Consider the following 10,729-nt stretch of genomic DNA (forward strand, 5'->3'; position numbering starts at 1 on the left):
GTTGTTTAATTGAGATTTTTCTTTTTTCTTGAGGAAGGCCTTTGTTGCTATAAACTTCCCTCTTAGAACTGCTTTTGCTGCATCTCATAGATTTGGGAGTGTTGTATTTCCATTTTCATTTGTCTCAAGGTATTTTCTGATTTACTCTTTGATTTCTTCATTGACCCATTTTTTTCTTTTTTTTTTTTTCTGAGCTGTGTGGCATGCGGGATCTTAGTTCCCTGACCACGGATCGAACCTGTGCCCCCTCCATTGGGAGTTCAGTGTCTTAACCACTGGACCACCAGGGAAGTCCTAACCCATTGTTTTTTAGTAGCATGTTGCTTCATCTCCATGTGTTTGGGCTGGAGATGGAGGGGCTAGAGCTGGAGCCGGTGTGAGGTGGGACTTCTGCTCTGCTCAGTGGCTGTCACCACCCTATCAAGGGTGGGATCTGATCCCACGTTGCTGGAGCAGAAGCCCTGAAGTTTGAGCCCAAGCTGGCTCTGTTGCCTTTATGTGTGTATTTTCCCCTCTCCCCAAACTAGGACCCTTGCCCCAGAGATGGGGAGTGCTGAAGCAAAGGGGCCCTGTGCAGGCTCTCTGCTCAAGTCAGCCACAGACAGAGATCCAAGCTGTCTCCGATGCGCTGCCTCTACAGGCGCCTGCAATTGTTTCCTCTCTCTGCTCAGACACAGCCTCAGGTGCAAGTTCCCTTTGTCCCTCATAGCTGCCACCCATACCCTGTTGTGGAGCCACACCACAAGGCAGGCAGGGCCCATGTGAACTCTCAGCGTATACTGGGGGGTCAGCTATAGTGGAATGGCCACCATCAGAGGTCTAGGCTGCTTCTGATGCACTGCTTGAGTAAGCGCCAATGATAGCCACTGCTGTTCCACCAAGGTTCTGCCCTGAGACCTGATCACCTCTGTATCCCATGGTCGAGTCTTCTCCTCGGTTGTGGCTGCCCCAGATCCAGTGCTGCACTATGATGTGGAGTGAGTGGGGCTGGAGTGTTTTCTTGGCTTGGGCTGGGAAGCAGCGGGGCAGTTGTGGGAAACTCAGCAGCCACCAGAGCAGACCTCTCTCTGCCCTGCTTAGGGGGCAAGCAAGCTTGCATACACAAGCACATGCTCCTCAAGAGCAGAGTCCAGGCTTCCCTCTAGCCCTCCTGTTAGTCCCTTTGGTTTTCCAACCAGCCAAGGTGGCTTGTCTCCTATGCATAGGACCCCGGGACTGGGGCACACAATCTGTGGCTCTCACCAGTCAATCCTCAAGTTGGGTCTCCATCTTTGCATTCTCCCTTTTCCTCTGAGTCCCTTCCCAGGGACGTAGGTCCTGACCCGATCACTTTTCTTCCCTTCCTACCCAATTACATGTGTATCTTTCGTACAGACTTGGTTGTGCACAAGTCTTTCTGCCAGTTTCCAGATGATTTTCGGTGAGAATTTTTCCACATATGGATGCATTTTTGATGTTTGTATGGGGGGAGGTGAGCCTCATGTCCTCTCACTCCACCGTCTTGATTGATCTCCCCTCACGACAATTTACTTTTCAGTAACCAATTATTTCTCTTCACATGGTTCCCAGTGAACTTTAATTTTCCTTCTTTTAAATGTCTGGTTGCCATGTTATATAAAGAGTCTAAGATGCCCCCAAGTCAGGCTGCTTTGCTTTTCCATTAGGGCCAGGCTAATTTATCCCAAATTTCCTACCTCAGGAATAATCTTTCTACCACCAAGTCATCACTCATGCTGTCTCTCCTGCCATAAACAGCTTCTTTCCTCTTATTCACCAATTCATATCTTCCTCAGAATACTCTTCAGGACTCAGCACCTCCAGGAAGTCTTCCCTGACTAACCCCAATGGGCTCGAGTCACCTCAACCAAGTAGCCCTCCAGGAATTCATCTATATACCCTTTATGTAGGTGTACTTGTTAGGCAAAATGTTGGAAGGAAGATTTTTATATCATGTATTTTTCACCTACTCTTTACCCCCTTCCAGATTGTTGGCTCAACAGAGTGAATGTATTTGTTTCTTTCTTGATAATGCTCCCATGCTCTGTCAACACTGGGTGCTCAGTATGATTTAGCCTAACAATACTTCAAAGATGGATACACTTGCATTTTTAACCCTTAACACCCAAACTTATGACTTAAATTTTGAATTAAAATTACAAAATCAACTATTCTATTTGTTTCTGGAATGTGCTATAAGGCCTATGCACATTCTGTTCCCTTTGCCTAAAATGCTTAGTGCATGTACACATACACTTCCCACCACTCTCTTTGCCTAGTGAATGTTCAACCATTCTTCAGAGCTCAACTCGATCATTAATTCCTTAGTGAAGCCTTGCCTGACATCCCTAAGTCAAATTCCATCAAAAGCCCTCATTAGTACAGTGTACCTTTCCTTCTGTACTTGAATGAATTAATGAATTCCTTATGCTCTCCCATGGCAAGTGCCAAATCTTAGTTCTTCAGAGGAGATGGTACTTTACCAATAGACTTAGGCAGTCATATGATTTCCTGAAGTCCCATAGTCCCACCCAAACTCATGGTGAGAGCAACAACAGTAGCTACTGAAACAATGAAACCTTCAGAGAGAGGGGGTAAATCTGAAAGAGAAGCCTTCTTAAAGAAAGGAATCCAACTATCTACAAAGTAACCTCCACATGTATAATAATAGTGGAACTCTGGGAAGAGTAAACTGAAAAATAAGATGTTGAAGCAAGCAGCCAATAGATCTGGATTCCCCCTCCAACCTTGTCATACCTCCTTTTAGACACTGACTCACTCACTCAGTAAAAGTAGGAGGTTTTATATAATGCTTTGTGTTTCACAGAGTGAAAATGCTAGAGATGGGCAAACCTTCAACTTTTACCATCCTTGGAAGGAAGGCTACAGGCTGTATTGCACCCACTTCACAGACAAGAACGTGAGGCTCAGTCAAAAGCCCTAGGAACCCTCTCAGAAGCAGAGGTTAGAGGCAGGGATCCAGACCAAATATCTTTACTTTCAATCTGGTTCTCTGCCCTCTACTGTTTTCCTCATACTCCCAAAAGCCATTTTCCTCTTACAGGACACTTAACCTGTAAGCTCTAAAGAGGGAGCTCCTAAATCAATTTGCAATAGACTCACCTGAGCTTCTCTCCTACCCCTCCAACAAAATTCTCCTGTGCTCACATAGCAGAGTAGACAGGAGCCAGCTCTTGGGGTGGGCCCACTGTTGGGAAGCTTCCTCCTCTCTGGCATGCTCCCAATCTAGTCTAGAGAGGCATCAGAAACCTCATTCTGTTTCTTCAGTTGCCTGTCAGTTCATCCCCCCACTGGAGTAGCAGGGCTTTTTCTATTAGGTACATGCACCCCGGGACCAGGGAAAGACTTGTTTCTGTAAATGAAAGGAATAAATGCATAGCATGCCATTACTCCAAAGCCCTAAGCAGGAAGAAAGCTGACACAGTGGGCAGCTCCAGAGTGAAGAGCTAGCTAGAAAGGCCTTAATAAACCTTATTGAAGTCAAGTCAGAACCAGGTGTCACTGGGCTAGGAACCAACACCAAAGTGCCCCCTTTGCCACCCCAAGTGCAGAGTTTCCTCTCACAGAGATGCCTATTAGGCCACTGAACAGCATCTAAGCCCAAGGCTGCTGCCACACAGGAAACCAAAGAGAAATAGAGGAAATATATCTTCTATCCAGTCCTCTCCCTACAACCCTACCTGTTATCTGCTTGAGGGAACAGAGACGTTACATGACTAGCATTGCAAAAGGGAAAAAAAAAGCAAAGCTTTTAAGAACTACATTTCCAAGTTGAGAGCTGCTGTCATTACTCACGTACTCCACAGAAAGCTTGGACACTGGTCTGATGGCCTACAGAGGAACTCGTGTTTTCTATGGAAGGAGGCAAATGTAGGGAGTAGTGGCAATGAACTACCACACTTTACCTCCAATCGCCTTTTAGTGAAGTCTCATGGACCATCACCAATCCCTAAATTCTATTCCTTGAAGTATAGTTGATCCTTCTATTCATCTGACAAATATTTATCAAGTACCTACTATGTGCCATACATTTGGAATACACCATCTCATTTGATTCTCACAACAGCCATGATTATTTCCATTCAGAGCTGAGGAAACCGAATCTCAGAAAGGTAAATTACTTTACCAACTTAAAAATGTCAGAGTTGAGATTTGAATGCCAAGACTAAGTCCATGGTCATCCGTTTCAACCATGCCAGGAGAGTGGAGTCAAAGATACAAATTACTATGGTCCAAGTTTTATGAGACAGTATGATACCTCCAACTAATCACTTCACCTTTCTTGGTCTCAATTTCCTTTTCTTAAAGTGAAGGGAATTTTACTGGAGAGATTTCTAAAGGCACCTTTTAATTCAAATTTTCCATTCTACTCTTAATGTGATAAATGCTTTAAGCGACATATGAGTAATATAGTCCAGTAACATCCAGGGAAAGAATTATTTGTAGCTTGGAGGATTCAGGCTCAGATAGGGCTTTATAGAGGAGATAGCATTTCAACCAGACTTTAATAGTGGGACGTGGGCATTCTGTGCAGGGGGAGAGGTTGGTGTGAGCAAAGTTATATAAGCGAGAAAGCAGATCACATGTTTCAGAAAAGAAGCTGTAGATGGCAAATAATAAGCTGAATCTAGACCAGGAAGGACCATGAAATCTGTCATCTTTCCCACAAGGAGTGGAGAACAATGGCAAGTTTCTGATCAGAGAATGATGTGATACAGCAAGGCTTCTCAACCTTGGCACTATTGACATTTTAGGCCAAAAAATTCTTTGTTGTAATGGGGGGGTGGGTGGGGAGTGTTGTTTTGTGCATTGTAACACCCTGACCTCCACCTACTAGATGTCTGCAAATTATCCCTCCACCACTGAACTGTGGAAACCAAAAATATTGACAGACATTTCCAAACAGATGTCCCTGGGGGTGGAGGTGCGGGGTCGGGGTGGGGAGTGGATTGCTTTCCATTAAGAACCACTGAGTTGGAGGTACAGTTTGGGAAGATTAACCTAAAAGCTCTGTGTAAAAGGGATTGGAGGTAGTTTTATGCTACAGGCAGGGACCAGTTAACCAGAGGCCAGGGATGCTATTGACACATCCAACAATACACAAAGCAGCCTCCCACAACAAAAAATGATGTGGCCAAAAATGTTAATAGTTTCAAGGTTTATCAACCATCATTTAGGCGAACACCACATGTGTATACTTTGAATTACCTCCAAAACGAATCTTGGTGACTGAAAGTTTACCAGAGCAGAATGGGTCCTTCTCCCTCAAGAACAGCTGTGCATGTTTCCTTCCTGACCAGGGAAGCTGGCTGAAAGCGGGGCCTGGTCAGCCTTGAGCATTCTAGAGTGCTAGCCCAGGGAAGCTGGAGAAGGTCAAGGAGAGAGATCTCACAAGGTATTGAGAAGGAACTACAAATTCCCTGGGAGTCAAGAGATATATGACATTTCTTTCTCTGAAGAAATCTCTTAACCCTACTGGATCTCAGCTCTCTTGCCCTTAAAATGAGAGAAAGTAATTAAGTACCTGTGTAAAGATAGAGCAATAGGACCAGATGAGTTTTTGAGATCCTCTTCAGAAATAGCCAGGCTCACTGCTGCCTTGCCTTTTCGATAGAATGCACTGAATGCAATTCCATGCTAGAATTGTTCAAGGACCTGTGTCCCCAGAAAATACTTCAGTGAGCTGACATCACACCTGGGGACTGTGTGTACATACGTGCATAGGTATCTGTGAAGAGAAAGATTGGGTGGCAGGATAGGGGGAGAGAAAAGGTCCTAACTGCAGATTAGCTTTATGCAAAGCTTTTGGATAAGCCCTGAGATAAGCCTGTTCCTTTTTGTGCTCTTCTGTATCATTTCTAACACCCTATCTGTGAGTCATTCTATTCCAGTGTTGAATTTGCTGTGACAAGATCCCTCATAAAAGTTATTAAATCATCACTCAGCAGTGGGCCTGACATTTAAATCAAGACACGTTGCTTTTATTCCAAGTTGCAAATCAAATTGGCTTGGAGTTTGACTCTATTTCCTTTGATTTAGCATTAAGTTACGTTATTATATCTCTGCTGTTTAGAGGACAAATTATCACTGCCTGCTACTTAAACTGACCCCCTCCCTAGAGCCCCAGTCCTATGTTCTTCAGGGACTTGGTGTCTGGCCAGCTGTCAGTGGTTCATTACTGGGAAGGGTTAGCCACAAGCCAATGCTTTTTGTGGGGTCCAACATTGGTGTGCGTGTCAGAGTTGGGAATTAGAGTAAGAATGAGTCCAACAGAGAATATTTCTCTGCAGGAGGCATGGTCATAGTTCTAGCTCAGAAGCCATAAATGCCAGAGAAGTAATCTAAAGAAAAGAGTCCTCCTTGGAGGAAGAGGGGAAAGGCATAAAAAGAGAGTGCGCCCATTTTGGAAGAGAGTTTGACTGTTTCTTACAAAACTAAACATATTCATACCATATGATCCAGCAATCATGCTACTTGGCATTTACCCAAATGAGTTGAAAACTTATGCCCACACAAAAACCTGCACACAGATGTTTACAGCAACTTTATCCATCATTGCCAAAACTTGGAAGCAACCAAGATGTCCTTCATTAGGTAAATGGATACATAAACAGTGGTACATCCAGACAATGGAATATCGTTCAGTGCTGAAATGAGCTCTCAAGCCATGAAAAGACACGGGGGAACCTTAAATGCATATTACTAAGTGAAAGAAGCCATTCCCAAAAGACTACATACTGTACAACTCCAACTATATGACATTCTGGAAAAGGAAAAACTATGGAGAGAGTGAAAGGATCAGTGGTTGGAGGTATGTAGGGAGGAATGAATAGGCAGAGCACAGAGGATTGTTAGAGCACTGAAAATACTCTGTATGATAAATACTGTAATGATGGATGCATGTCATTATACATTTGCCCAAACCTATAGAATGTACAACACCAAGAAAGAGCCATAATGTAAACTATGGACTTTGAGTGATTATGAGGTGTCAGTGTAGCTTCATCAGTTGTACCGTTCTGGTGGGGGATGTCGATAATGCGGGAGATTGTGCATATGTGGGAGCAGGGGGCATATGGGAAATCTCTGTACTTTCCCCTCAATTTTGCTGTGAACCTTAAACTGTTTTATTAAAGTCTTAATTAAAAAAAAGAGTGAGGTAAGTCTGTCTTTGGGGTTTCTCAAGTCTTCCATTTTAGAGAATCATCTGATGGAATCCTAGGCTCCTGAAAGGTTGGAGGAGGAGACAGAGAAGCAGGGATATAGAAAGAATAATAACAACCACTAACACCTTGAAAACTGACTATGGCTAGATGAAATGTAATGGAATTTTCAGATACATGAAGTTTTGATTTGATGCAAGAGTTGCCAAAAGTCAAGTTCTGAGAGCTAATACTCCAGAAAAAGGCTTACTTGTGACTTGGGATCAGTGGTAAGAAGCCCCAGATATTAGTGTGGTAGGGGAGAGGCTGATAGAGGCAAGCCTTAGGGTAGGGCAAGAAGGAATAAAGCTGTTTTAAGAAGGTAAACAGCTCAAGGGGGTAGAGAGAAGACTGAATTCCTATACAAAGATGAGATACAAATTCTAGGAACTCATGGAGTCAGGATGTTGGGAGGTGGTTGAAGTAGAATGCAGAGAGAACCATATTAGCATCTGTTTTTTTCGTCTAATATACTCCAATAATCAGGGAATTTGAGAGACACTACTCTAGCCTTAGATAAGCAAGATAAGGGAAGGAGTGACTACATGGACAGAGGAGGACCTGCAACGGGAACCAGCATATTGCCCTCAACCTCAGCACCCAGAGCAGAGGGACAGGATAGATACGAGATATGCCGGATGTCTGTCTGGGAGCCACTTGGGGGGCCTTCAAAGCCTTCATCATATCAAATCAGGCTGCCTGCACTGGCCCTGAGGGCAAGATACTCAGCTACAGAGAGACACCCAAGGTTCCTTTGGAATTCTACGGAGTAGATCGAGAGGGGAAGGACTAGAGAGAGATCAAAGGAGAGAAAGAGACTAAAGGAGGGTCAATGCAGTAGGCCGAAGAGGACGAGAATAAAGGCAGGGGGAGTTTGTTGAGAGAATATTAGAAGATTAGAACACTCGAGAACACGAGGCACACTGAGGAGTGAAGAGATTGAAGAGATTGAGCTCTTCAGCAGACCTCTTCCTAATGAGAGTCCTATTTTTTCCAAAGCAGACCCAGCTCAGAAAAACCAGGTGCTGCTCGCATTACTGTGGCACCATCTAAGCTTATGAAACCAGAGCTCCAACCCCCCACCCCTTGCTGTTTGGTGTGCATGGTTGGTGCGGGGGGGCGTGGTGAGGAAGAGGGCAGGTTGCTATTTGCTTATTCAACATATTTTTTGCCACAGGGACCTGAATTTAGTGCTAAGCAGACAGCAGGGTTTTGGAAGAGGCTGGTGGTCCCAGCTGTTCCGAGAAATCCTGCTGACTTTAAGGTCTACACAGGTAGCAGCATAAAAACATTTTCAGTGCAGCCAAGGCCAAGCTAAATGAGCAGAGAACTTTCTCTGCTAGATTCAGTACAGATGGATAATTGTTAAAGATAAAGCAAAGCCAATGAATTCAAAGGTAATTGCCAAATACCCTTCCTTCCACACCCGCCACAGACCCCAATAAAAAGATAGCCAAAGCCATGAGAATGGGCTCTCTTCTCACTCTCTAGGCTGGATATGGGTGTCAGGAAGAGCCCGGATTGGAGGCCCAGAACCTACTGAAGATTCCAGGAACCTATCAGGCTCCCTTGTCAGAGAAGAAGGAAACAAACCACAAACCAAACAAACAAACGAAAAACCTCTGAAAACTCCAGTAGTTCAGGCAACCATATTATTGTTAGTAGCCATTATTTGGCTGGCTCAGTCAGGTCTGCTAGGGAGGTAGGACATTGTGAGTTGCCAACTCTGTCTTGGTCAAACCCAATGTTCTAAAGGGTAAGGGCAGACCAGGGCATTTGCTAGAAAGTCAGGGTAGCACTCAGTAAAGTGTCAAATCCTCATGGTGACAGAGATGCCCTGATTTGGTTGATTTTGTTCTCTCTCTTACACAAACTTCTGCTAAACAAATTGAATCCTTTTACTGAAATCTTCCTCACCACTACTGAGCATTTGTTTCTGACTTATCTTCGTACTTTGCCAGCCTGCCTTTCCTACGTATATCATTTCTTGCATAACTAGCCTGAGGTTTAGCTACTCTGCTCATCTTTTTATTCCACTGGGGGTGAGGGGGAGGAATTATGTCTCAGGCCAATTTAAATTATGCTACTGGGTCTTTCCCAAGATTGACTCCTACTTGCCCCTGAAAAAAACTTCCATGTCACTCTGTGTTGTCCTTCATACTGCCCATCAACTTCACTTGGAGCAGCTTCTCAGAAGAGCTTTGGGAACTGCCATAGACTAAAAGTCCGTGTTCCCCCCAATTCATATGTTAAATGCTAATGCCCAGTGTGATAGTATTTGGAGGTGGAGCCTTTGGGAGGTGATTAGGTCATGAGGGCAGAGCCTTAATGAATGGGATTATTTCCCTTATAAAAGAGACCTCAGAGAGCTCCCTTGCCCCCTTCTGCCGTGTGAAGACACAGAGAGAAGATGGCCCTGTATGAAATCAGGAAGCATTTCCTCACCAGACACTGAATCTGCTGACACATTGATCTTGGACTGCCCAGCATCCAGAACTGTGAGAAAAACATTGTGTTGTTTATAAGCTACCCAGTCTTTGGTGTCTCTCCTAGGAGCCCCAACAGACTAAGATGTACTCTCCCCAAAGAGACAGGTTTAAAAAAAAAAATCTAATCAAGTATTGGACCTCTTTGACTCAGCATGAGCTCTCTAGGATACTTGACCTCTAAAAAACTGGCCCCTCTTCTCTAACGTCTGCTCAATAGACCTCTTCTTGCATCCACTTGAACTTTCTCAGCTAATTAAGTCTGTAACTGGAATAGAAATAGCCAATATTGGTCAAATGCATCTATGTGCCAGGCACTGTGTTAAGCACTTTAAACATGTTGTTCTCAGATGAGTGAACGAGCACCAGAGACAGACGTGGAACAACTAAACAGAGTATTAGTGTGACAAGTGTTATAGCATAGAGTGATATAAGGATACAGATGAGTGGCATCAAATCCAGTTTCAAGGGAGCAGGGAGTTTTCAAGAAAAAGTAAAATGTTAGGTAGGTGAGGAAGGGGAGAAGGGTATTTCTAACAAGGGAAGAACACATGTAAGGTTGCAAAAGTTTGAAGGAACATGGTATTTTCAGGGTGACTGGGCAAGAGAAGCTTGAGTGGTGATGGAAATGATGGCCAGGGTCCCCATAGACCATGCTAAGGAGTCTGGAGTTTATCCTGAAGGCAATGGGGAACCATTGCTAAAAAATGAGAATGACATCAGATTTGCACTTTTGAAATGCCACTTAGGCCACAGAGCAAGGCAGCAGTGTGCAGTAACTTGAGGAACAGAGAGAGAGAGAGAGAGAGAGAGAGTCAGGAACTGTTTTCTGTTATCCAGATAACTGATACTAAGGGAAAGAAGACAGATTATAGAGTTCTCATTGTATGCCTTTGCTAGCAGTATTTATTCCTTCTGATGACTGACATCATTATGGTTTGGGATTGATATTATTATGGTTGTATTTGTTAGATGTCCATTGTTTTATATATATATACACATATATATATATGTATGTATATG

The 10,729-nt window shown here is 43.9% G+C and overlaps 1 protein-coding gene across 2 annotated transcripts in view; it reads right to left on the minus strand.

Moving 5' to 3' along the window:
• The window catches only part of LHFPL1 (LHFPL tetraspan subfamily member 1), a 57,503-nt gene that overhangs the window by 15,165 nt on the left and 31,609 nt on the right, over positions 1-10,729 (minus strand). The gene's annotated exons all lie outside the window — the stretch shown is intronic.

The sequence above is a fragment of the Balaenoptera physalus genome (genome assembly GCF_965194825.1).
Source record: "Balaenoptera physalus genome assembly, chromosome: X".
Taxonomy (NCBI): Eukaryota; Metazoa; Chordata; class Mammalia; order Artiodactyla; family Balaenopteridae; genus Balaenoptera; species Balaenoptera physalus.